We start from the raw sequence: 25,406 nt of genomic DNA, 5'->3' as shown, positions 1-25,406 counted from the left end.
CATCGAAAGGCTTCTTGAGGGGAAAGCTGTAACTCTGTGAGATGATTTCACAGAACACAAAGAAGTTTCTCAGAAAGCTTCTTTCTCTTTGTTATCGGAGGATATTTCCTTTGGCCCTATGGTCTTCAAAGGGATCCGAAATATCTGTTCTCAGATTCCACAGAAATAAGGCCAGCAAAGAGATCCACGAAATACAGATGTAACTCTGTGAGGTGAATTAACAGAACACTAAGCAGTTTCTCAGGACGCTTCTTTCCAGATTTCATCTGAGGATATTTCCTTTTTCACCATAGCCCTCTATGGGCTTCCAAATATCACTTTGCCAATTCCACAAGAACTGTTTAGCGAAAGGCTTCTTGAGGGGAAAGCTGTAACTCTGTGAGATGATTTCACAGAACACAAAGAAGTTTCTCAGAAAGTTTCTTTCTCTTTGTTATCGGAAGATATTTCCTTTGGCCCCATAGTGTTCAAAGAGATCCGAAATATCTGTTCTCAGATTCCACAGAAATAAGGCTAGCAAAGAGATCCACGAAATACATATGTAACTCTGTGAGATGAATTAACAGAACACTAAGCAGTTTCTCAGGAAGCTTCTTTCCAGATTTCATCTGAGGATATTTCCTTTGTCTACATAGCCCTCTATGGCCTTCCAAATATCACTTTACCAATTCCACAAGAACTGTCTTAGCGAAAGGCTTCTTGAGGGGAAAGCTGTAACTCTGTGAGATGATTTCACAGAACACAAAGAAGTTTCTCAGAAAGCTTCTTTCTCTTTGTTATCGGAGGATATTTCCTTTGGCCCTGTAGTCTTCAAAGGGATCCGAAATATCTGTTCTCAGATTCCACAGAAATAAGGCCAGCAAAGAGATCCACGAAATACAGATGTAACTCTGTGAGATGAATTAACAGAACACTAAGCAGTTTCTCAGGAAGCTTCTTTCCAGATTTCATCTGAGGATATTTCCTTTTTCACCATAGCCCTCTATGGGCTTCCAAATATCACTTTGCCAATTCCACAAGAACTGTCTTAGTGAAAGGCTTCTTGAGGGGAAAGCTGTAACACTGTGAGATGATTTCACAGAACACAAAGAAGTTTCTCAGAAAGCTTCCTTCTCTTTGTAATCGGAGGATATTTCCTTTGGCCCTATGGTCTTCAATGGGATCCAAAATATCTGTTCTCAGATTCCACAGAAAAAAGGCTAGCAAAGAGATCCACGAAATAGAGATGTAACTCTGTGAGATGAATTAACAGAACACTAAGCAGTTTCTCAGGAAGCTTCTTTCCAGATTTCATCTGAGGATATTTCCTTTTACACCATAGCCCTCTATGGGCTTCCAAATATCACTTTTCCAATTCCACAAGAACTGTCTTAGCGAAAGGCTTCTTGAGGGGAAAGCTCTAACTCTGTGAGATGATTTCTCAGAACACAAAGAAGTTTCTCAGAAAGCTTCTTTCTCTTTGTTATCGGAGGATATTTCCTTTGGCCCTATGGTCTTCAAAGGGATCCGAAATATCTGTTCTCATATTCCATAGAAATAAGTCTAGCAAAGAGATCCACGAAATACAGATGTAACTCTGTGAGATGAATTAACAGAACACTAAGCAGTTTCTCAGGAAGCTTCTTTTCAGATTTCATCTGAGGATATTTCCTTTTTCACCATAGCCCTCTATGGGCTTCCAAATATCACTTTGCCAATTCCACAAGAACTGTCTCATCGAAAGGCTTCTTGAGGCGAAAGGGGTAACTCTCTGAGATGATTTCACGGAACACAAAGAAGTTTCTGAGAAAGCTTGTAACTCTTTGTTATCGTAGGATATTTCCTTTGTCCCTACATTCTTCAAAGGGTTCCGAAATATCTGTTCTCAGATTCCACAGAAATAAGGCTAGCAAAGATATCCACGAAATACAGATGTAACTCTGTGAGATGAATTAACAGAACACTAAGCAGTTTCTCAGGAAGCTTCTTTCCAGATTTCATCTAAGGATATTTCCTTTTTCACCGTAGCCCTCTATGGGCTTCCAAATATCCCTTTGCCAATTCCACAAGAACTGTCTTAGCGAAAGGCTTCTTGAGGGGAAAGCTGTAACTCTGTGAGATGATTTCACAGAACACAAAGAAGTTTTTCAGAAAGCTTCTTTCTCTTTGTTATCGGAGGATATTTCCTTTGGCCCTATGGTCTTCAAAGGGATCCGAAATATCTGTTCTCAGATTCCACAGAAATAAGGCTAGCAAAGAGATCCACGAAATACAGATGTAACTCTGTGAGATGAATTAACAGAACACTAAGCAGTTTCTCAGGAAGCTTCTTTCCAGATTTCATCTGAGGATATTTCCTTTTTCACCATAGCCCTCTATGGGCTTCCAAATATCACTTTGCCAATTCCACAAGAACTGTCTTAGCGAAAGGCTTCTTGAGGGGAAATCTGTAACTCTGTGAGATGATTTCACAGAACACAAAGAAGTTTCTCAGAAAGCTTCTTTCTCTTTGTTATCGTAAGATATTTCCTTTGGCCCCATAGTCTTCAAAGGGATCCGAAATATCTGTTCTCAGATTCCACAGAAATAAGGCTAGCAAAGAGATCCACCAAATACAGATGTAACTCTGTGAGATGAATTAACAGAACACTAAGCAGTTTCTCAGGAAGCTTCTTTCCAGATTTCATCTGAGGATATTTCCTTTGTCACCATAGCCCTCTATGGGCTTCCAAATATCACTTTGCCAATTCCACAAGAACTGTCTCATCGAAAGGCTTCTTGAGGGGAAAGCTGTAACTCTGTGAGATGATTTCACAGAACACAAAGAAGTTTCTCAGAAAGCTTCTTTCTCTTTGTTATCGGAGGATATTTCCTTTGGCCCTATGGTCTTCAAAGGGATCCGAAATATCTGTTCTCAGATTCCACAGAAATAAGGCCAGCAAAGAGATCCACGAAATACAGATGTAACTCTGTGAGGTGAATTAACAGAACACTAAGCAGTTTCTCAGGACCCTTCTTTCCAGATTTCATCTGAGGATATTTCCTTTTTCACCATAGCCCTCTATGGGCTTCCAAATATCACTTTGCCAATTCCACAAGAACTGTTTAGCGAAAGGCTTCTTGAGGGGGAAGCTGTAACTCGGTGAGATGATTACACAGAACACAAAGAAGTTTCTCAGAAAACTTCTTTCTCTTTGTTATCGGAGGTTATTTCATTTGGCCCTATTGTCTTCAAAGGGATCCGAAATATCTGTTCTCAGATTCCACAGAAATAAGGCTAGCAAAGAGATCCAAGAAATACAGATGTAACTCTGTGAGATGAATTAACAGAACACTAAGCAGTTTCTCAGGAAGCTTCTTTCCAGATTTCATCAGAGGATATTTCCTTTGTCACCATAGCCCTCTATGGGCTTCCAAATATCACTTTGCCAATTCCACAAAAACTGTTTAGCGAAAGGCTTCTTGAGGGGGAAGCTGTAACTCGGTGAGATGATTACACAGAACACTAAGAAGTTTCTCAGAAAACTTCTTTCTCTTTGTTATCGGAGGTTATTTCATTTGGCCCTATTGTCTTCAAAGGGATCCGAAATATCTGTTCTCAGATTCCACAGAAATAAGGCTAGCAAAGAGATCCACGAAATACAGATGTAACTCTGTGAGATGAATTAACAGAACACTAAGTAGTTTCTCAGGAAGCTTCTTTCCAGATTTCATCTGAGGATATTTCCTTTCTCACCATAGCCCTCTATGGGCTTCCAAATATCACTTTGCCAATTCCACAAGAACTGTCACAGCGAAAGGATTCTTGTGGGGAAAGCTGTAACTCTGTGAGATGATTTCACGGAACACAAAGAAGTTTCTCAGAAAGATTCTTTCTCTTTGTTATCGCGGGATATTTCCTTTGGCCCTATGGTCTTCAAAGGGATCCGAAATATCTGTTCTCAGATTCCACAGAAATAAGGCTAGCAAAGAGATCCACGAAATACATATGTAACTCTGTGGGATGAATTAACAGAACACTAAGCAGTTTCTCAGGAAGCTTCTTTCCAGATTTCATCTGAGGATATTTCCTTTTTCACCATAGCCCTCTATGGGCTTCCAAATATCACTTTGCCAATTCCACAAGAACTGTCTTAGCGAAAGGCTTCTTGAGGAGAAATCTGTAACTGTGTGAGATGATTTCACAGAACACAAAGAAGTTTCTCAGAAAGCTTCTTTCTCTTTGTTATCGGAAGATATTTCCTTTGGCCCCCTAGTCTTCAAAGGGATCCGAAATATCTGTTCTGAGATTCCACAGAAATAAGGCTAGAAAAGAGATCCACGAAATACAGATGTAACTCTGTGAGATGAATTAACAGAACACTAAGCAGTTTCTCAGGAAGCTTCTTTCCAGATTTCATCTGAGGATATTTCCTTTGTCACCATAGCCCTCTATGGGCTTCCAAATATCACTTTGCCAATTCCACAAGAACTGTCTTAGCGAAAGGCTTCTTGAGGGGAAAGCTGTAACTCTGTGAGATGATTTCACAAAACACAAAGAAGTTTCTCAGAAATCTTCTTTCTCTTTGTAATCGGAGGATATTTCCTTTGGCCCTATGGTCTTCAAAGGGATCTGAAATATCTGTTCTCAGATTACACAGAAATAAGTCTAGCAAAGAGATCCACGAAATACAGATGTAACTTTGTGAGACGAATTAACAGAACACTAAACAGTTTCTCAGGAAGCTTCTTTGCAGATTTCATCTGAGGATATTTCCTTTTTCACCATAGCCCTTTATGGGCTTCCAAATATCACTTTACCAATTCCACAAGAACTGTCTTAGCGAAAGGCTTCTTGAGAGGAAAGCTGTAACTCTGTGAGATGATTTCACAGAACACAAAGAAGTTTCTCAGAAAGCTTCTTTCTCTTTGTTATCGGAGAATATTTCCTTTGGCCCTATAGTCTTCAAAGGGATCCGAAATATCTGTTCTCAGATTCCACAGAAATAAGGCTAGCAAAGAGATCCACGAAATACAGATGTAACTCTGTGGGATGAATTAACAGAACACTAAGCAGTTTCTCAGGAAGCTTCTTTCCAGATTTCATCTGAGGATATTTCCTTTTTCACCATAGCCCTCTATGGGCTTCCAAATATCACTTTTCCAATTCCACAAGAACTGTCTTAGCGAAAGGCTTCTTGAGGGGAAAGCTCTAACTCTGTGAGATGATTTCTCAGAACACAAAGAAGTTTCTCAGAAAGCTTCTTTCTCTTTTTTATCGGAGGATATTTCATTTGGCCCTAGTGTCTTCAAAGGGATCGGAAATATCTGTTTTCAGATTCCACAGAAATAAGGCTAGCAAAGAGATCCACGAAAAACAGATGTGACTCTGTGAGATGAATTAACAGAACACTAAGCAGTTTCTCAGGAAGCTTCTTTCCAGATTTCATCTGAGGATATTTCCTTTGTCACCATAGCCTTCTATGGGCTTCCAAATATCACTTTGCCAATTCCACAAGAACTGTCTCATCGAAAGGCTTCTTGAGGGGAAAGCTGTAACTCTGTGAGATGATTTCACAGAACACAAAGAAGTTTCTCAGAAAGCTTCTTTCTCTTTGTAATCGGAGGATATTTCCTTTGGCCCTATGGTCTTCAAAGGGATCCGAAATATCTGTTCTCAGATTCCACAGAAAAAAGGCTAGCAAAGAGATCCACGAAATAGAGATGTAACTCTATGAGATGAATTAACAGAACACTAAGCAGTTTCTCAGGAAGCTTCTTTATAGATTTCATCCGAGGATATTTCCTTTTACACCATAGCCCTCTATGGGCTTCCAAATATCACTTTTCCAATTCCACAAGAACTGTCTTAGCGAAAGTCTTCTTGAGGGGAAAGCTCTAACTCTGTGAGATGATTTCTCAGAACACAAAGAAGTTTCTCAGAAAGCTTCTTTATCTTTGTTATCGGAGGATATTTCCTTTGGCCCTATAGTCTTCAAAGGGATCCGAAATATCTGTTCTCAGATTCCACCGAAATAAGGCTAGCAAAGAGATCCACGAAATACAGATGTAACTCTGTGGGATGAATTAACAGAACACTAAGCAGTTTCTCAGGAAGCTTCTTTCCAGATTTCATCTGAGGATATTTCCTTTTTCACCATAGCCCTCTATGGGCTTCCAAATATCACTTTGCCAATTCCACAAGAACTGTCTTAGCGAAAGGCTTCTTGAGGGGAAAGCTCTAAATCTGTGAGATGATTTCTCAGAACACAAAGAAGTTTCTCAGAAAGCTTCTTTCTCTTTTTTATCGGAGGATATTTCATTTGGCCCTATTGTCTTCAAAGGGATCCGAAATATCTGTTTTCAGATTCCACAGAAAGAAGGCTAGCAAAGAGATCCACGAAATACAGATGTAACTCTGTCAGATGAATTAAAAGAACACTAAGCAGTTTCTCAGGAAGCTTCTTTCCAGATTTCATCTGAGGATATTTCCTTTGTCACCAGAGCCCTCTATGGGCTTCCAAATATCACTTTGCCAATTCCACAAGAACTGTCTCATCGAAAGGCTTCTTGAGGGGAAAGCTGTAACTCTGTAAGATGATTTCACAGAACACAAAGAAGTTTCTCAGAAAGCTTCTTTATCTTTGTTATCGGAGGATATTTCCTTTGGCCCTATGGTCTTCAAAGGGATCCGAAATATCTGTTCTCATATTCCGTAGAAATAAGTCTAGCAAAGAGATCCACGAAATACAGATGTAACTCTGTGGGATGAATTAACAGAACACTAAGCAGTTTCTCAGAAAGCTTCTTTCCAGATTTCATCTGAGGGTATTTCCTTTTTCACCATAGCCCTCTATGGGCTTCCAAATATCACTTTGCCAATTCCACAAGAACTGTTTAGCGAAAGGCTTCTTGAGGGGGAAGCTGTAACTCGGTGAGATGATTACACAGAACACAAAGAAGTTTCTCAGAAAACTTCTTTCTCTTTGTTATCGGAGGTTATTTCATTTGGCCCTATTGTCTTCAAAGGGATCCGAAATATCTGTTCTCAGATTCCACAGAAATAAGGCTAGCAAAGAGATCCACGAAATACAGATGTAACTCTGTGAGATGAATTAACAGAACACTAAGTAGTTTCTCAGGAAGCTTCTTTCCAGATTTCATCTGAGGATATTTCCTTTCTCACCATAGCCCTCTATGGGCTTCCAAGTATCACTTTGCCAATTCCACAAGAACTGTCTTAGCGAAAGGATTCTTGTGGGGAAAGCTGTAACTCTGTGAGATGATTTCACGGAACACAAAGAAGTTTCTCAGGAAGCTTCTTTCTCTTTGTTATCGCGGGATATTTCCTTTGGCCCTATCGTCTTCAAAGGGATCCGAAATATCTGTTCTCAGATTCCACAGAAATAAGGCTAGCAAAGAGATCCACGAAATACATATGTAACTCTGTGGGATGAATTTACAGAACACTAAACAGTTTCTCAGGAAGCTTCTTTCCAGATTTCATCTGAGGATATTTCCTTTTTCACCCTAGCCCTCTATGGGCTTCCAAATATCACTTTGCCAATTCCACAATAACTGTCTTAGCAAAAGGCTTCTTGAGGGGAAAGCTGTAACTCTGTGAGATGATTTCACAGAACACAAAGAAGTTTCTCAGAAACCTTCTTTCTCTTTGTTATCGGAGGATATTTCCTTTGGCCCTATAGTCTTCAAAGGGATCCGAAATAATTGTTCTCAGATTCCACAGAAATAAGGCTAGCAATGAGATCCACGAAATACAGATTTAACTCTGTGAGATGAATTAACAGAACACTAAGCAGTTTCTCAGGAAGCTCTTTCCAGATTTCATCTGAGGATATTTCCTTTTAACCATAGCCCTCTATGGGCTTCCAAATATCACTTTGCTAATTCCACAAGAACTGTCCTAGTGAAAGGATTCTTGAGGGGAAAACTGTAACTCTGTGAGATGATTTCACAGAACATAAGGAGTTTCTCAGAAAGCTTCTTTCTCTTTGTTATCGGAGGATATTTCCTTTGGCCCTATGGTCTTCAAAGGGATCTGAAATATCTGTTCTCAGATTACACAGAAATAAGTCTAGCAAAGAGATCCACGAAATACAGATGTAACTTTGTGAGATGAATTAACAGAACACTAAACAGTTTCTCAGGAAGCTTCTTTGCAGATTTCATCTGAGGATATTTCCTTTTTCACCATAGCCCTTTATGGGCTTCCAAATATCACTTTACCAATTCCACAAGAACTGTCTTAGCGAAAGGCTTCTTGAGAGGAATGCTGTAACTCTGTGAGATGATTTCACAGAACACAAAGAAGTTTTTCAGAAAGCTTCTTTCTCTTTGTTATCGGAGGATATTTCCTTTGGCCCTATGGTCTTCAAAGGGATCCGAAATATCTGTTCTCAGATTCCACAGAAATAAGGCTAGCAAAGAGATCCAGGAAATAGAGATGTAACTCTGTGAGATGAACTAACGGAACACTAAGCAGTTTCTCAGGAAGCTTCTTTCCAGATTTCATCTGAGGATATTTCCTTTTACAGCATAGTCCTCTATGGGCTTCCAAATATCACTTTGCCAATTCCACAAGAACTGTCTTAGCGAAAGTCTTCTTGAGGGGAAAGCTGTAACTCTGTGAGATGATTTCACAAAACACAAAGAAGTTTCTCAGAAAGCTTCTTTCTCTTTGTTATCGGAGGATATTTCCTTTGGACCCATAGTCTTCGAAGAGATCCGAAATATCTGTTCTCAGATAAAACAGAAATAAGGGTAGCAAAGAGATCCACGAAATACATATGTAACTCTGTGAGATGAATTAACAGAACACTAAGCAGTTTCTCAGGAAGCTTCTTTCCAGATTTCACCTGAGGATATTTCCTTTGTCAACATAGCCCTCTATGGCCTTCCAAATATCACTTTACCAATTCCACAAGAACTGTCTTAGCGAAAGGCTTCTTGAGGGGAAAGCTGTAACTCTGTGAGATGATTTCACAGAACACAAAGAAGTTTTTCAGAAAGCTTCTTTCTCTTTGTTATCGGAGGATATTTCCTTTGGCCCTATGGTCTTCAAAGGGATCCGAAATATCTGTTCTCAGATTCCACAGAAATAAGGCTAGCAAAGAGATCCACGAAATACAGATGTAACTCTGTGAGATGAACTAACGGAACACTAAGCAGTTTCTCAGAAAGCTTCTTTCCAGATTTCATCTGAGGATATTTCCTTTTACACCATAGCCCTCTATGGGCTTCCAAATATCACTTTGCCAATTCCACAAGAACTGTCTTAGGGAAAGGCTTCTTGAGGGGAAAGCTGTAACTCTGTGAGATGATTTCACAGAACACAAAGAAGTTTCTCAGAAAGTTTCTTTCTCTTTGTTATCGGAAGATATTTCCTTTGGCCCCATAGTGTTCAAAGAGATCCGAAATATCTGTTCTCAGATTCCACAGAAATAAGGCTAGCAAAGAGATCCACGAAATACATATGTAAATCTGTGAGATGAATTAACAGAACACTAAGCAGTTTCTCAGGAAGCTTCTTTCCAGATTTCATCTGAGGATATTTCCTTTGTCTACATAGCCCTCTATGGCCTTCCAAATATCACTTTACCAATTCCACAAGAACTGTCTTAGCGAAAGGCTTCTTGAGGGGAAAGCTGTAACTCTGTGAGATGATTTCACAGAACACAAAGAAGTTTCTCAGAAAGCTTCTTTCTCTTTGTTATCGGAGGATATTTCCTTTGGCCCTATGGTCTTCAAAGGGATCCGAAATATCTGTTCTCAGATTCCACAGAAATAAGGCCAGCAAAGAGATCCACGAAATACAGATGTAACTCTGTGAGATGAATTAACAGAACACTAAGCAGTTTCTCAGGAAGCTTCTTTCCAGATTTCATCTGAGGATATTTCCTTTTTCACCATAGCCCTCTATGGGCTTCCAAATATCACTTTTCCAATTCCACAAGAACTGTCTTAGCGAAAGGCTTCTTGAGGGGAAAGCTCTAACTCTGTGAGATGATTTCTCAGAACACAAAGAAGTTTCTCAGAAAGCTTCTTTCTCTTTGTTATCGGAGGATATTTCCTTTGGCCCTATGGTCTTCAAAGGGATCCGAAATATCTGTTCTCATATTCCATAGAAATAAGTCTAGCAAAGAGATCCACGAAATACAGATGTAACTCTGTGAGATGAATTAACAGAACACTAAGCAGTTTCTCAGGAAGCTTCCTTTCAGATTTCATCTGAGGATATTTCCTTTTTCACCATAGCCCTCTATGGGCTTCCAAATATCACTTTGCCAATTCCACAATAACTGTCTCATCGAAAGGCTTCTTGAGGCGAAAGGGGTAACTCTCTGAGATGATTTCACGGAACACAAAGAAGTTTCTGAGAAAGCTTGTAACTCTTTGTTATCGTAGGATATTTCCTTTGTCCCTACATTCTTCAAAGGGTTCCGAAATATCTGTTCTCAGATTCCACAGAAATAAGGCTAGCAAAGATATCCACGAAATACAGATGTAACTCTGTGAGTTGAATTAACAGAACACTAAGCAGTTTCTCAGGAAGCTTCTTTCCAGATTTCATCTAAGGATATTTCCTTTTTCACCATAGCCCTCTATGGGCTTCCAAATATCCCTTTGCCAATTCCACAAGAACTGTCTTAGCGAAAGGCTTCTTGAGGGGAAAGCTGTAACTCTGTGAGATGATTTCACAGAACACAAAGAAGTTTCTCAGAAAGCTTCTTTCTCTTTGTTATCGGAGGATATTTCCTTTGGCCCTATGGTCTTCAAAGGGATCCGAAATATCTGTTCTCAGATTCCACAGAAATAAGGCTAGCAAAGAGATCCACGAAATACAGATGTAGCTCTGTGAGATGAATTAACAGAACACTAAGCAGTTTCTCAGGAAGCTTCTTTCCAGATTTCATCTGAGGATATTTCCTTTTTCACCATAGCCCTCTATGGGCTTCCAAATATCACTTTGCCAATTCCACAAGAACTGTCTTAGCGAAAGGCTTCTTGAGGGGAAATCTGTAACTCTGTGAGATGATTTCACAGAACACAAAGAAGTTTCTCAGAAAGCTTCTTTCTCTTTGTTATCGGAAGATATTTCCTTTGGCATCATAGTCTTCAAAGGGATCCGAAATATCTGTTCTCAGATTCCACAGAAATAAGGCTAGCAAAGAGATCCACGAAATACAGATGTAACTCTGTGAGATGAATTAACAGAACACTAAGCAGATTCTCAGGAAGCTTCTTTCCAGATTTCATCTGAGGATATTTCCTTTGTCACCATAGCCCTCTATGGGCTTCCAAATATCACTTTGCCAATTCCACAAGAACTGTCTCATCGAAAGGCTTCTTGAGGGGAAAGCTGTAACTCTGTGAGATGATTTCACAGAACACAAAGAAGTTTCTCAGAAAGCTTCTTTCTCTTTGTTATCGGAGGATATTTCCTTTGGCCCTATGGTCTTCAAAGGGATCCGAAATACCTGTTCTCATATTCCGTAGAAATAAGTCTAGCAAAGAGATCCACGAAATACAGATGTAACTATGTGAGATGAATTAACAGAACACTAAGCAGTTTCTCAGGAAGCTTCTTTCCAGATTTCATCTGAGGATATTTCCTTTTTCACCATAGCCCTCTATGGGCTTCCAAATATCACTTTGCCAATTCCACAAGAACTGTCTTAGCGAAAGGCTTCTTGAGGGGAAAGCTGTATCTCTGTGAGATGATTTCACAGAACACAAAGAAGTTTCTCAGAAAGCTTCTTTCTCTTTGTTTTCGGAGGATATTTCCTTTGGCCCCATAGTCTTCAAAGAGATCCGAAATATCTGTTCTCAGATTCCACAGAAATAAGGCTAGCAAAGAGATCCATGAAATACTGATGTAACTCTGTGAGATGAATTAACAGAACACTAAGTAGTTTCTCAGGAAGCTTCTTTCCAGATTTCATCTGAGGATATTTCCTTTGTCTACATAGCCCTCTATGGCCTTCCAAATATCACTTTACCAATTCCACAAGAACTGTCTTAGCGAAAGGCTTCTTGAGGGGAAAGCTGTAACTCTGTGAGATGATTTCACAGAACACAAAGAAGTTTCTCAGAAAGCTTCTTTCTCTTTGTTATCGGAGGATATTTCCTTTGGCCCTATGGTCTTCAAAGGGATCCGAAATATCTGTTCTCAGATTCCACAGAAATAAGGCCAGCAAAGAGATCCACGAAATACAGATGTAACTCTGTGAGGTGAATTAACAGAACCTAAGCAGTTTCTCAGGACGCTTCTTTCCAGATTTCATCTGAGGATATTTCCTTTTTCACCATAGCCCTCTATGGGCTTCCAAATATCACTTTGCCAATTCCACAAGAACTGTTTAGCGAAAGGCTTCTTGAGGGGGAAGCTGTAACTCGGTGAGATGATTACACAGAACACAAAGAAGTTTTTCAGAAAACTTCTTTCTCTTTGTTATCGCAGGTTATTTCATTTGGCCCAATTGTCTTCAAAGGGATCCGAAATATCTGTTCTCAGATTCCACAGAAATAAGGCTAGCAAAGAGATCCAAGAAATACAGATGTAACTCTGTGAGATGAATTAACAGAACACTAAGCAGTTTCTCAGGAAGCTTCTTTCCAGATTTCATCTGAGGATATTTCCTTTGTCACCATAGCCCTCTATGGGCTTCCAAATATCACTTTGCCAATTCCACAAAAACTGTTTAGCGAAAGGCTTCTTGAGGGGGAAGCTGTAACTCGGTGAGATGATTACACAGAACACTAAGAACTTTCTCAGAAAACTTCTTTCTCTTTGTTATCGGAGGTTATTTCATTTGGCCCTATTGTCTTCAAAGGGATCCGAAATATCTGTTCTCAGATTCCACAGAAATAAGGCTAGCAAAGAGATCCACGAAATACAGATGTAACTCTGTGAGATGAATTAACAGAACACTAAGTAGTTTCTCAGGAATCTTCTTTCCAGATTTCAGCTGAGGATATTTCCTTTGTCACCATAGCCCTCTATGGGCTTCCAAATATCACTTTGCCAATTCCACAAGAACTGTCTTAGCGAAAGGCTTCTTGAGGGGAAAGCTGTAACTCTGTGAGATGATTTCACAAAACACAAAGAAGTTTCTCAGAAATCTTCTTTCTCTTTGTTATCGGAGGATATTTCCTTTGGCCCTATGGTCTTCAAAGGGATCTGAAATATCTGTTCTCAGATTACACAGAAATAAGTCTAGCAAAGAGATCCACGAAATACAGATGTAACTTTGTGAGATGAATTAACAGAACACTAAACAGTTTCTCAGGAAGCTTCTTTGCAGATTTCATCTGAGGATATTTCCTTTTTCACCATAGCCCTTTATGGGCTTCCAAATATCACTTTACCAATTCCACAAGAACTGTCTTAGCGAAAGGCTTCTTGAGAGGAAAGCCGTAACTCTGTGAGATGATTTCACAGAACACAAAGAAGTTTCTCAGAAAGCTTCTTTCTCTTTGTTATCGGAGAATATTTCCTTTGGCCCTATAGTCTTCAAAGGGATCCGAAATATCTGTTCTCAGATTCCACAGAAATAAGGCTAGCAAAGAGATCCACGAAATACAGATGTAACTCTGTGGGATGAATTAACAGAACACTAAGCAGTTTCTCAGGAAGCTTCTTTCCAGATTTCATCTGAGGATATTTCCTTTTTCACCATAGCCCTCTATGGGCTTCCAAATATCACTTTTCCAATTCCACAAGAACTGTCTTAGCGAAAGGCTTCTTGAGGGGAAAGCTCTAACTCTGTGAGATGATTTCTCAGAACACAAAGAAGTTTCTCAGAAAGCTTCTTTCTCTTTTTTATCGGAGGATATTTCATTTGGCCCTATTGTCTTCAAAGGGATCGGAAATATCTGTTTTCAGATTCCACAGAAATAAGGCTAGCAAAGAGATCCACGAAAAACAGATGTGACTCTGTGAGATGAATTAAAAGAACACTAAGCAATTTCTCAGGAAGCTTCTTTCCAGATTTCATCTGAGGATATTTCCTTTGTCACCATAGCCCTCTATGGGCTTCCAAATATCACTTTGCCAATTCCACAAGAACTGTCTCATCGAAAGGCTTCTTGAGGGGAAAGCTGTAACTCTGTGAGATGATTTCACAGAACACAAAGAAGTTTCTCAGAAAGCTTCTTTCTCTTTGTAATCGGAGGATATTTCCTTTGGCCCTATGGTCTTCAAAGGGATCCGAAATATCTGTTCTCAGATTCCACAGAAAAAAGGCTAGCAAAGAGATCCACGAAATAGAGATGTAACTCTATGAGATGAATTAACAGAACACTAAGCAGTTTCTCAGGAAGCTTCTTTATAGATTTCATCCGAGGATATTTCCTTTTACACCATAGCCCTCTATGGGCTTCCAAATATCACTTTTCCAATTCCACAAGAACTGTCTTAGCGAAAGGCTTCTTGAGGGGAAAGCTCTAACTCTGTGAGATGATTTCTCAGAACACAAAGAAGTTTCTCAGAAAGCTTCTTTATCTTTGTTATCGGAGGATATTTCCTTTGGCCCTATAGTCTTCAAAGGGATCCGAAATATCTGTTCTCAGATTCCACCGAAATAAGGCTAGGAAAGAGATCCACGAAATACAGATGTAACTCTGTGAGATGAATTAACAGAACACTAAGCAGTTTCTCAGGAAGCTTCTTTCCAGATTTCATCTGAGGATATTTCCTTTTTCACCATAGCCCTCTAGGGGCTTCCAAATATCACTTTTCCAATTCCACAAGAACTGTCTTAGCGAAAGGCTTCTTGAGGGGAAAGCTCTAACTCTGTGAGATGATTTCCCAGAACACAAAAAGTTTCTCAGAAAGCTTCTTTCTCTTTGTTATCGGAGGATATTTCATTTGGCCCTATTGTCTTCAAAGGGATCCGAAATATCTGTTTTCAGATTCCACAGAAATAAGGCTAGCAAAGAGATCCACGAAATACAGATGTAACTCTGTGAGATGAATTAAAAGAACACTAAGCAGTTTCTCAGGAAGCTTCTTTCCAGATTTCATCTGAGGATATTTCCTTTGTCACCATAGCCCTCTATGGGCTTCCAAATATCACTTTGCCAATTCCACAAGAACTGTCTCATCGAAAGGCTTCTTGAGGGGAAAGCTGTAACTCTGGGAGATGATTTCACAGAACACAAAGAAGTTTCTCAGAAAGCTTCTTTCTCTTTGTTATCGGAGGATATTTCCTTTGGCCCCATAGTCTTCAAAGAGATCCGAAATATCTGTTCTCAGATTCCACAGAAATAAGGCTAGCAAAGAGATCCACGAAATACATATGTAACTCTGTGAGATGAATTAACAGAACACTAAGCAGTTTCTCAGGAAGCTTCTTTCCAGATTTCATCTGAGGATATTTCCTTTGTCTACATAGCCCTCTATGGCCTTCCAAATATCACTTTACCAGTTCCACAAGAACTGTCTTAGCGAAAGGCTTCTTGAGGTGAAAGCTGTAACTCTGTGAGATGATTTCACAGAACACAAAGAAGTTTCTCAGAAAGCTTCTTTCTCTTTGTTATCGGAGGATATTTCCTTTGGCCCTATGGTCTTCAAAGGGATCCGAAATATCTGTTCTCAGATTCCACAGAAATAAGGCTAGCAAAGAGATCCACGAAATAGAGATGTAACTCTGTGAGATGAATTAACAGAACACTAAGCAGTTTCTCAGGAAGCTTCTTTCCAGATTTCATCTGAGGATATTTCCTTTTACACCATAGCACTCTATGGGCTTCCAAATATCACTTTTCCAATTCCACAAGAACTGTCTTAGCGAAAGGCTTCTTGAGGGGAAAGCTCTAACTCTGTGAGATGATTTCTCAGAACACAAAGAAGTTTCTCAGAAAGCTTCTTTCTCTTTGTTATCGGAGGATATTTCCTTTGGCCCTATAGTCTTCAAAGGGATCCGAAATATCTGTTCTCAGATTCCACCGAAATAAGGCTAGCAAAGAGATCCACGAAATACAGATGTAACTCTGTGAGATGAATTAACAGAACACTAAGCAGTTTCTCAGGAAGCTTCTATCCAGATTTCATCTGAGGATGTTTCCTTTGTCACCTTAGCCCTCTACGGGGTTCCAAATATCACTTTGCCAATTCCACAAGAACTGTCTCATCGAAAGGCTTCTTGAGGGGAAAGCTGTAACTGTGTGAGATGATTTCACAGAACACAAAGAAGTTTCTCAGAAAGCTTCTTTCTCTTTGTTATCAGAGAATATTTCCTTTGGCCCTATAGTCTTCAAAGGGATCCGAAATATCTGTTCTCAGATTCCACAGAAATAAGGCTAGCAAAGAGATCCACGAAATACAGATGTAACTCTGTGGGATGAATTAACAGAACACTAAGCAGTTTCTCAGGAAGCTTCTTTCCAGATTTCATCTGAGGATATATCCTTTTTCAACATAGCCCTCTATGGGCTTCCAAATATCACTTTTCCAATTCCACAAGAACTGTCTGAGCGAAAGGCTTCTTGAGGGGAAAGCTCTAACTCTGTGAGATGATTTCTCAGAACACAAAGAAGTTTCTCAGAAAGCTTCTTTCTCTTTGTTATCGGAGGATATTTCATTTGGCCCTATTGTCTTCAAAGGGATCCGTAATATCTCTTCTCAGATTCCACAGAAATAAGGCTAGCAAAGAGATCCACGAAATACAGATGTGACTCTGTGAGATGAATTAAAAGAACACTAAGCAGTTTCTCAGGAAGCTTCTTTCCAGATTTCATCTGAGGATATTTCCTTTGTCACCATAGCCCTCTAGGGGTTCCAAATATCACTTTGCCAATTCCACAAGAACTGTCTCATCGAAAGGCTTCTTGAGGGGAAAGCTGTAACTCTGTGAGATGATTTCACAGAACACAAAGAAGTTTCTCAGAAAGCTTCTTTCTCTTTGTAATCGGAGGATATTTCCTTTGGCCCTATGGTCTTCAAAGGGATCCGAAATATCTGTTCTCAGATTCCACAGAAAAAAGGCTAGCAAAGAGATCCACGAAATAGAGATGTAACTCTGTGAGCTGAATTAACAGAACACTAAGCAGTTTCTCAGGAAGCTTCTTTCCAGATTTCATCTGAGGATATTTCCTTTTTCACCATAGCCCTCTATGGGCTTCCAAATATCACTTTTCCAATTCCACAAGAACTGTCTTAGCGAAAGGCTTCTTGAGGGGAAAGCTCTAACTCTGTGAGATGATTTCTCCGAACACAAGGAAGTTTCTCAGAAAGCTTCTTTCTCTTTGTTATCGGAGGATATTTCCTTTGGCCCTATAGTCTTCAAAGGGATCCGAAATATCTGTTCTCAGATTCCACCGAAATAAGGCTAGCAAAGAGATCCACGAAATACAGATGTAACTCTGTGAGATGAATTAACAGAACACTAAGCAGTTTCTCAGGAAGCTTCTTTGCAGATTTCATCTGAGGATGTTTCCTTTGTCACCTTAGCCCTCTATGGGCTTCCAAATATCACTTTGCCAATTCCACAAGAACTGTCTCATCGAAAGGCTTCTTGAGGGGAAAGCTGTAACTCTGTGAGATGATTTCACAGAACACAAAGAAGTTTCTCAGAAAGCTTCTTTCTCTTTGTTATCGGAAGATATTTCCTTTGACCCTATGGTCTTCAAAGGGATCCGAAATATCTGTTCTCAGATTCCACAGAAATAAGGCTAGCAAAGAGATCCAAGAAATACAGATGTAACTCTGTGAGATGAATTAACAGAACACTAAGCAGTTTCTCAGGACGCTTCTTTCCAGATTTCATCTGAGGATATTTCCTTTTTCACCATAGCCCTCTATGGGCTTCCAAATATCACTTTGCCAATTCCACCAGAACTGTTTAGCGAAAGGCTTCTTGAGGGGGAAGCTGTAACTCGGTGAGATGATTACACAGAACACAAAGAAGTTGCTCAGAAAACTTCTTTCTCTTTGTTATCGGAGGTTATTTCATTTGGCCCTATTGTCTTCAAATGGATCCGAAATATCTGTTCTCAGATTCCACAGAAATAAGGCTAGCAAAGAGATCCACGAAATACAGATGTAACTCTGTGACTTGAATTAACAGAACACTAAGTAGTTTCTCAGGAAGCTTCTTTCCAGATTTCATCTGAGGACATTTCCTTTCTCACCATAGCCCTCTATGGGCTTCCAAATATCACTTTGCCAATTCCACAAGAACTGTCTTAGCGAAAGGATTCTTGTGGGGAAAGCTGTAACTCTGTGAGATGATTTCACAGAACACAAAGAAGTTTCTCAGAAAGTTTCTTTCTCTTTGTTATCGCGGGATATTTCCTTTGGCCCTATGGTCTTCAAAGGGATCCAAAATATCTGTTCTCAGATTCCACAGAAATAAGGCTAGCAAAGAGATCCACGAAATAGATATGTAACTCTGTGGGATGAATTAACAGAACACTAAGCAGTTTCTCAGGAAGCTTCTTTCCAGATTTCATCTGAGGATATTTCCTTTTTCACCATAGCCCTCTATGGGCTTCCAAATATCCCTTTGCCAATTCCACAAGAACTGTCTTAGCGAAAGGCTTCTTGAGGGGAAATCTGTAACTCTGTGAGATGATTTCACAGAACACAAAGAAGTTTCTCAGAAAGCTTCTTTCTCTTTGTTATCGGAAGATATTTCCTTTGGCCCCATAATCTTCAAAGGGATCCGAAATATCTGTTCTCAGATTCCACAGAAATAAGGTTAGCAAAGAGATCCACGAAATACAGATGTAACTCTGTGAGATGAATTAACAGAACACTAAGCAGTTTCTCAGGAAGCTTCTTTCCAGATTTCATCTGAGGATATTTCCTTTGTCACCATAGCCCTCCATGGGCTTCCAAATATCACTTTGCCAATTCCACAAGAACTGTCTTAGCGAAAGTCTTCTTGAGGGGAAAGCTGTAACTCTGTGAGATGATTTCACAGAACACAAAGAAGTTTCACAGAAAGCTTCTTTCTCTTTGTTATCGGAGGATATTTCCTTTGGCCCTATGGTCTTCAAAGGGATCTGAATTATCTGTTCTCAGATAACACAGAAATAAGTCTAGAAAAGAGATCCACGAAATACAGATGTAACTTTGTGAGATGAATTAACAGAACACTATACAGTTTCTCAGGAAGCTTCTTTGCAGATTTCATCTGAGGATATTTCCTTTTTCACCATAGCCCTTTATGGGCTTCCAAATATCACTTTACCAATTCCACAAGAACTGTCTTAGCGAAAGGCTTCTTGAGGGGAAAGCTGTAACTCTGTGAGATGATTTCACAGAACACAAAGAAGTTTCTCAGAAAGCTTCTTTCTCTTTGTTATCAGAGAATATTTCCTTTGGCCCTATAGTCTTCAAAGGGATCCGAAATATCTGTTCTCAGATTCCACAGAAATAAGGCTAGCAAAGAGATCCATGAAATACAGATGTAACTCTGTGAGATGAATTAACAGAACACTAAGCAGTTTCTCAGGAAGCTTCTTTCCAGATTTCATCTGAGGATATTTCCTTTTTCACCATAGCCCTCTATGGGCTTCCAAATATCACTTTGCCAATTCCACAAGAACTGTCTTAGCGAAAGGCTTCTTGAGGGGAAAGCTCTAAATCTGTGAGATGATTTCTCAGAACACAAAGAAGTTTCTCAGAAAGCTTCTTTCTCTTTTTTATCGGAGGATATTTCATTTGGCCCTATTGTCTTCAAAGGGATCCGAAATATCTGTTTTCAGATTCCACAGAAAGAAGGCTAGCAAAGAGATCCACGAAATACAGATGTAACTCTGTCAGATGAATTAAAAGAACACTAAGCAGTTTCTGAGGAAGCTTCTTTCCAGATTTCATCTGAGGATATTTCCTTTGTCACCATAGCCCTCTATGGGCTTCCAAATATCACTTTGCCAATTCCACAAGAACTGTCTCATCGAAAGTCTTCTTGAGGGGAAAGCTGTAACTCTGTGAGATGATTTCACAGAACACAAAGAAGTTTCTCAGAAAGCTTCTTTATCTTTGTTATCGGAGGATATTTCCTTTGGCCCTATGGTCTTCAAAGGGATCCGAAATATCTGTTCTCATATTCCGTAGAAATAAGTCTAGCAAAGAGATCCACGAAATACAGATGTAACTCTGTGAGATGAATTAACAGAACACTAAGCAGTTTCTCAGAAAGCTTCTTTCCAGATTTCATCTGAGGGTATTTCCTTTGTCACCATAGCCCTCTATGGGCTTCCAAATATCACTTTGCCAATTCCACAAGAACTGTCTCATCGAAAGGCTTCTTGAGGGGAAAGCTGTAACTCTGTGAGATGATTTCACAGAACACAAAGAAGTTTCTCAGAAAGCTTCTTTCTCTTTGTAATCGGAGGATATTTCCTTTGGCCCTATGGTCTTCAAAGGGATCCGAAATATCTGTTCTCAGATTCCACAGAAAAAAGGCTAGCAAAGAGATCCACGAAATAGAGATGTAACTCTGTGAGCTGAATTAACAGAACAATAAGCAGTTTCTCAGGAAGCTTCTTTCCAGATTTCATCTGAGGATATTTCCTTTTACACCATAGCCCTCTATGGGCTTCCAAATATCACTTTTCCAATTCCACAAGAACTGTCTTAGCGAAAGGCTTCTTGAGGGGAAAGCTCTAACTCTGTGAGATGATTTCTCCGAACACAAAGAAGTTTCTCAGAAAGCTTCTTTCTCTTTGTTATCGGAGGATATTTCCTTTGGCCCTATAGTCTTCAAAGGGATCCGAAATATCTGTTCTCAGATTCCACCGAAATAAGGCTAGCAAAGAGATCCACGAAATACAGATGTAACTCTGTGAGATGAATTAACAGAACACTAAGCAGTTTCTCAGGAAGCTTCTTTGCAGATTTCATCTTAGGATGTTTCCTTTGTCACCTTAGCCCTCTATGGGCTTCCAAATATCACTTTGCCAATTCCACAAGAACTGTCTCATCGAAAGGCTTCTTGAGGGGAAAGCTGTAACTCTGTGAGATGATTTCACAGAACACAAAGAAGTTTCTCAGAAAGCTTCTTTCTCTTTTTTATCGGAAGATATTTCCTTTGACCCTATGGTCTTCAAAGGGATCCGAAATATCTGTTCTCAGATTCCACAGAAATAAGGCTAGCAAAGAGATCCAAGAAATACAGATGTAACTCTGTGAGATGAATTAACAGAACACTAAGCAGTTTCTCAGGACGCTTCTTTCCAGATTTCATCTGAGGATATTTCCTTTTTCACCATAGCCCTCTATGGGCTTCCAAATATCACTTTGCCAATTCCACCAGAACTGTTTAGCGAAAGGCTTCTTGAGGGGGAAGTTGTAACTCGGTGAGATGATTACACAGAACACAAAGAAGTTGCTCAGAAAACTTCTTTCTCTTTGTTATCGGAGGTTATTTCATTTGGCCCTATTGTCTTCAAATGGATCCGAAATATCTGTTCTCAGATTCCACAGAAATAAGGCTAGCAAAGAGATCCACGAAATACAGATGTAACTCTGTGAGATGAATTAACAGAACACTAAGTAGTTTCTCAGGAAGCTTCTTTCCAGATTTCATCTGAGGACATTTCCTTTCTCACCATAGCCCTCTATGGGCTTCCAAATATCACTTTGCCAATTCCACAAGAACTGTCTTAGCGAAAGGATTCTTGTGGGGAAAGCTGTAACTCTGTGAGATGATTTCACGGAACACAAAGAAGTTTCTCAGAAAGTTTCTTTCTCTTTGTTATCGCGGGATATTTCCTTTGGCCCTATGGTCTTCAAAGGGATCCAAAATATCTGTTCTCAGATTCCACAGAAATAAGGCTAGCAAAGAGATCCACGAAATAGAGATGTAACTCTGTGGGATGAATTAACAGAACACTAAGCAGTTTCTCAGGAAGCTTCTTTCCAGATTTCATCTGAGGATATTTCCTTTTTCACCATAGCCCTTTATGGGCTTCCAAATATCCCTTTGCCAATTCCACAAGAACTGTCTTAGCGAAAGGCTTCTTGAGGGGAAATCTGTAACTCTGTGAGATGATTTCACAGAACACAAAGAAGTTTCTCAGAAAGCTTCTTTCTCTTCGTTATCGGAAGATATTTCCTTTGGCCCCATAATCTTCAAAGGGATCCGAAATATCTGTTCTCAGATTCCACAGAAATAAGGTTAGCAAAGAGATCCACGAAATACATATGTAACTCTGTGAGATGAATTAACAGAACACTAAGCAGTTTCTCAGGAAGCTTCTTTCCAGATTTCATCTGAGGATATTTCCTTTGTCACCATAGCCCTCCATGGGCTTCCAAATATCACTTTGCCAATTCCACAAGAACTGTCTTAGCGAAAGTCTTCTTGAGGGGAAAGCTGTAACTCTGTGAGATGATTTCACAGAACACAAAGAAGTTTCACAGAAAGCTTCTTTCTCTTTGTTATCGGAGGATATTTCCTTTGGCCCTATGGTCTTCAAAGGGATCTGAAATATCTGTTCTCAGATAACACAGAAATAAGTCTAGAAAAGAGATCCACGAAATACAGATGTAACTTTGTGAGATGAATTAACAGAACACTATACAGTTTCTCAGGAAGCTTCTTTGCAGATTTCATCTGAGGATATTTCCTTTTTCACCATAGCCCTTTATGGGCTTCTAAATATCACTTTACCAATTCCACAAGAACTGTCTTAGCGAAAGGCTTCTTGAGGGGAAAGCTGTAACTCTGTGAGATGATTTCACAGAACACAAAGAAGTTTCTCAGAAAGCTTCTTTCTCTTTGTTATCAGAGAATATTTCCTTTGGCCCTATAGTCTTCAAAGGGATCCGAAATATCTGTTCTCAGATTCCACAGAAATAAGGCTAGCAAAGAGATCCATGAAATACAGATGTAACTCTGTGGGATGAATTAACAGAACACTAAGCAGTTTCTCAGGAAGCTTCTTTCCAGATTTCATCTGAGGATATTTCCTTTTTCACCATAGCCCTCTATGGGCTTCCAAATATCACTTTGCCAATTCCACAAGAACTGTCTTAGCGAAAGGCTTCTTGAGGGGAAAGCTCTAAATCTGTGAGATGATTTCTCAGAACACAAAGAAGTTTCTCAGAAAGCTTCTTTCTCTTTTTTATCGGAGGATATTTCATTTGGCCCTATTGTCTTCAAAGGGATCAGAAATATCTGTTTTCAGATTCCACAGAAAGAAGGCTAGCAAAGAGATCCACGAAATACAGATGTAACTCTGTCAGATGAATTAAAAGAACACTAAGCAGTTTCTCAGGAAGCTTCTTTCCAGATTTCATCTGAGGATATTTCCTTTGTCACCATAGCCCTCTATGGGCTTCCAAATATCACTTTGCCAATTCCACAAGAACTGTCTCATCGAAAGGCTTCTTGAGGGGAAAGCTGTAACTCTGTGAGATGATTTCACAGAACACAAAGAAGTTTCTCAGAAAGCTTCTTTATCTTTGTTATCGGAGGATATTTCCTTTGGCCCTATGGTCTTCAAAGGGATCCGAAATATCTGTTCTCAGATTCCGTAGAAATAAGTCTAGCAAAGAGATCCACGAAATACAGATGTAACTCTGTGAGATGAATTAACAGAACACTAAGCAGTTTCTCAGAAAGCTTCTTTCCAGATTTCATCTGAGGGTATTTCCTTTTTCACCATAGCCCTCTATGGGCTTCCAAATATCACTTTGCCAATTCCACAAGAACTGTTTAGCGAAAGGCTTCTTGAGGGGAAAGCTGTAACTCGGTGAGATGATTACACAGAACACAAAGAAGTTTCTCAGAAAACTTCTTTCTCTTTGTTATCGGAGGTTATTTCATTTGGCCCTATTGTCTTCAAAGGGATCCGAAATATCTGTTCTCAGATTCCACAGAAATAAGGCTAGCAAAGAGATCCACGAAATACAGATGTAACTCTGTGAGATGAATTAACAGAACACTAAGTAGTTTCTCAGGAAGCTTCTTTCCAGATTTCATCTGAGGATATTTCCTTTCTCACCATAGCCCTCTATGGGCTTCCAAGTATCACTTTGCCAATTCCACAAGAATTGTCTTAGCGAAAGGATTCTTGTGGGGAAAGCTGTAACTCTGTGAGATGATTTCACGGAACACAAAGAAGTTTCTCAGAAAGCTTCTTTCTCTTTGTTATCGCGGGATATTTCCTTTGGCCCTATGGTCTTCAAAGGGATCCGAAATATCTGTTCTCAGATTCCACAGAAATAAGGCTAGCAAAGAGATCCACGAAATACATATGTAACTCTGTGGGATGAATTTACAGAACACTAAACAGTTTCTCAGGAAGCTTCTTTCCAGATTTCATCTGAGGATATTTCCTTTTTCACCATAGCCCTCTATGGGCTTCCAAATATCACTTTGCCAATTCCACAAGAACTGTCTTAGCAAAAGGCTTCTTGAGGGGAAAGCTGTAACTCTGTGAGATGATTTCACAGAACACAAAGAAGTTTCTCAGAAAGCTTCTTTCTCTTTGTTATCGGAGGATATTTCCTTTGGCCCTATAGTCTTCAAAGGGATCCGAAATAATTGTTCTCAGATTCCACAGAAATAAGGCTAGCAATGAGATCCACGAAATACAGATGTAACTCTGTGAGTTGAATTAACAGAACACTAAGCAGTTTCTCAGGAAGCTCTTTCCAGATTTCATCTGAGGATATTTCCTTTCTCACCATAGCCCACTATGGGTTTCCAAATATCACTTTTCCAATTCCACAAGAACTGTCTTAGCAAAAGGCTTCTTGTGGGAAAAGCTGTAACTCTGTGAGATGATTTCGCAGAACACAAAGAAGTTTCTCAGAAAGCTTCTTTCTCTTTGTTATCGGGGGATATTTCCTTTGGCCCTATGGTCTTCAAAGGGATCCGAAATATGTGTTCTCAGATTCCACAGAAATAAGGCTAGCAAAGAGATCCACGAAATACATATGTAACTCTGTGAGATGAATTAACAGAACACTAAGCAGTTTCTCAGGAAGCTTCTTTCCAGATTTCATCTGAGGATATTTCCTTTTTCACCATAGCCCTCTATGGGCTTCCAAATATCACTTTGCCAATTCCACAAGAACTGTCTTAGCGAAAGGCTTCTTGAGGGGAAAGCTGTAACTCTGTGAGATGATTTCACAGAACACAAAGAAGTTTCTCAGAAAGCTTCTTTCTCTTTGTTATCAGAGGATATTTCCTTTGGCCCTATAGTCTTCAAAGGGATCCGAAATATTTGTTCTCTGATTTCACAGAAATAAGGCTAGCAAAGAGATCCACGAAATACAGATGTAACTCTGTGAGATGAATTAACAGAACACTAAGCAGTTTCTCAGGAAACTTCTTTGCAGATTTCATCTGAGGATATTTCCTTTTAACCATAGCCCTCTATAGGCTTCCAAATATCACTTTGCCAATTCCACAAGAACTGTCCTAGCGAAAGGATTCTTGAGGGGAAAGCTGTAACTCTGTGAG

This window comes from Macaca nemestrina, chromosome 14 (assembly GCF_043159975.1).
Source record: "Macaca nemestrina isolate mMacNem1 chromosome 14, mMacNem.hap1, whole genome shotgun sequence".
NCBI classification, from domain to species: domain Eukaryota; kingdom Metazoa; phylum Chordata; class Mammalia; order Primates; family Cercopithecidae; genus Macaca; species Macaca nemestrina.
The sequence above is the reverse complement of the archived record's forward strand: the minus strand, read 5'-3'. Positions refer to the sequence as shown.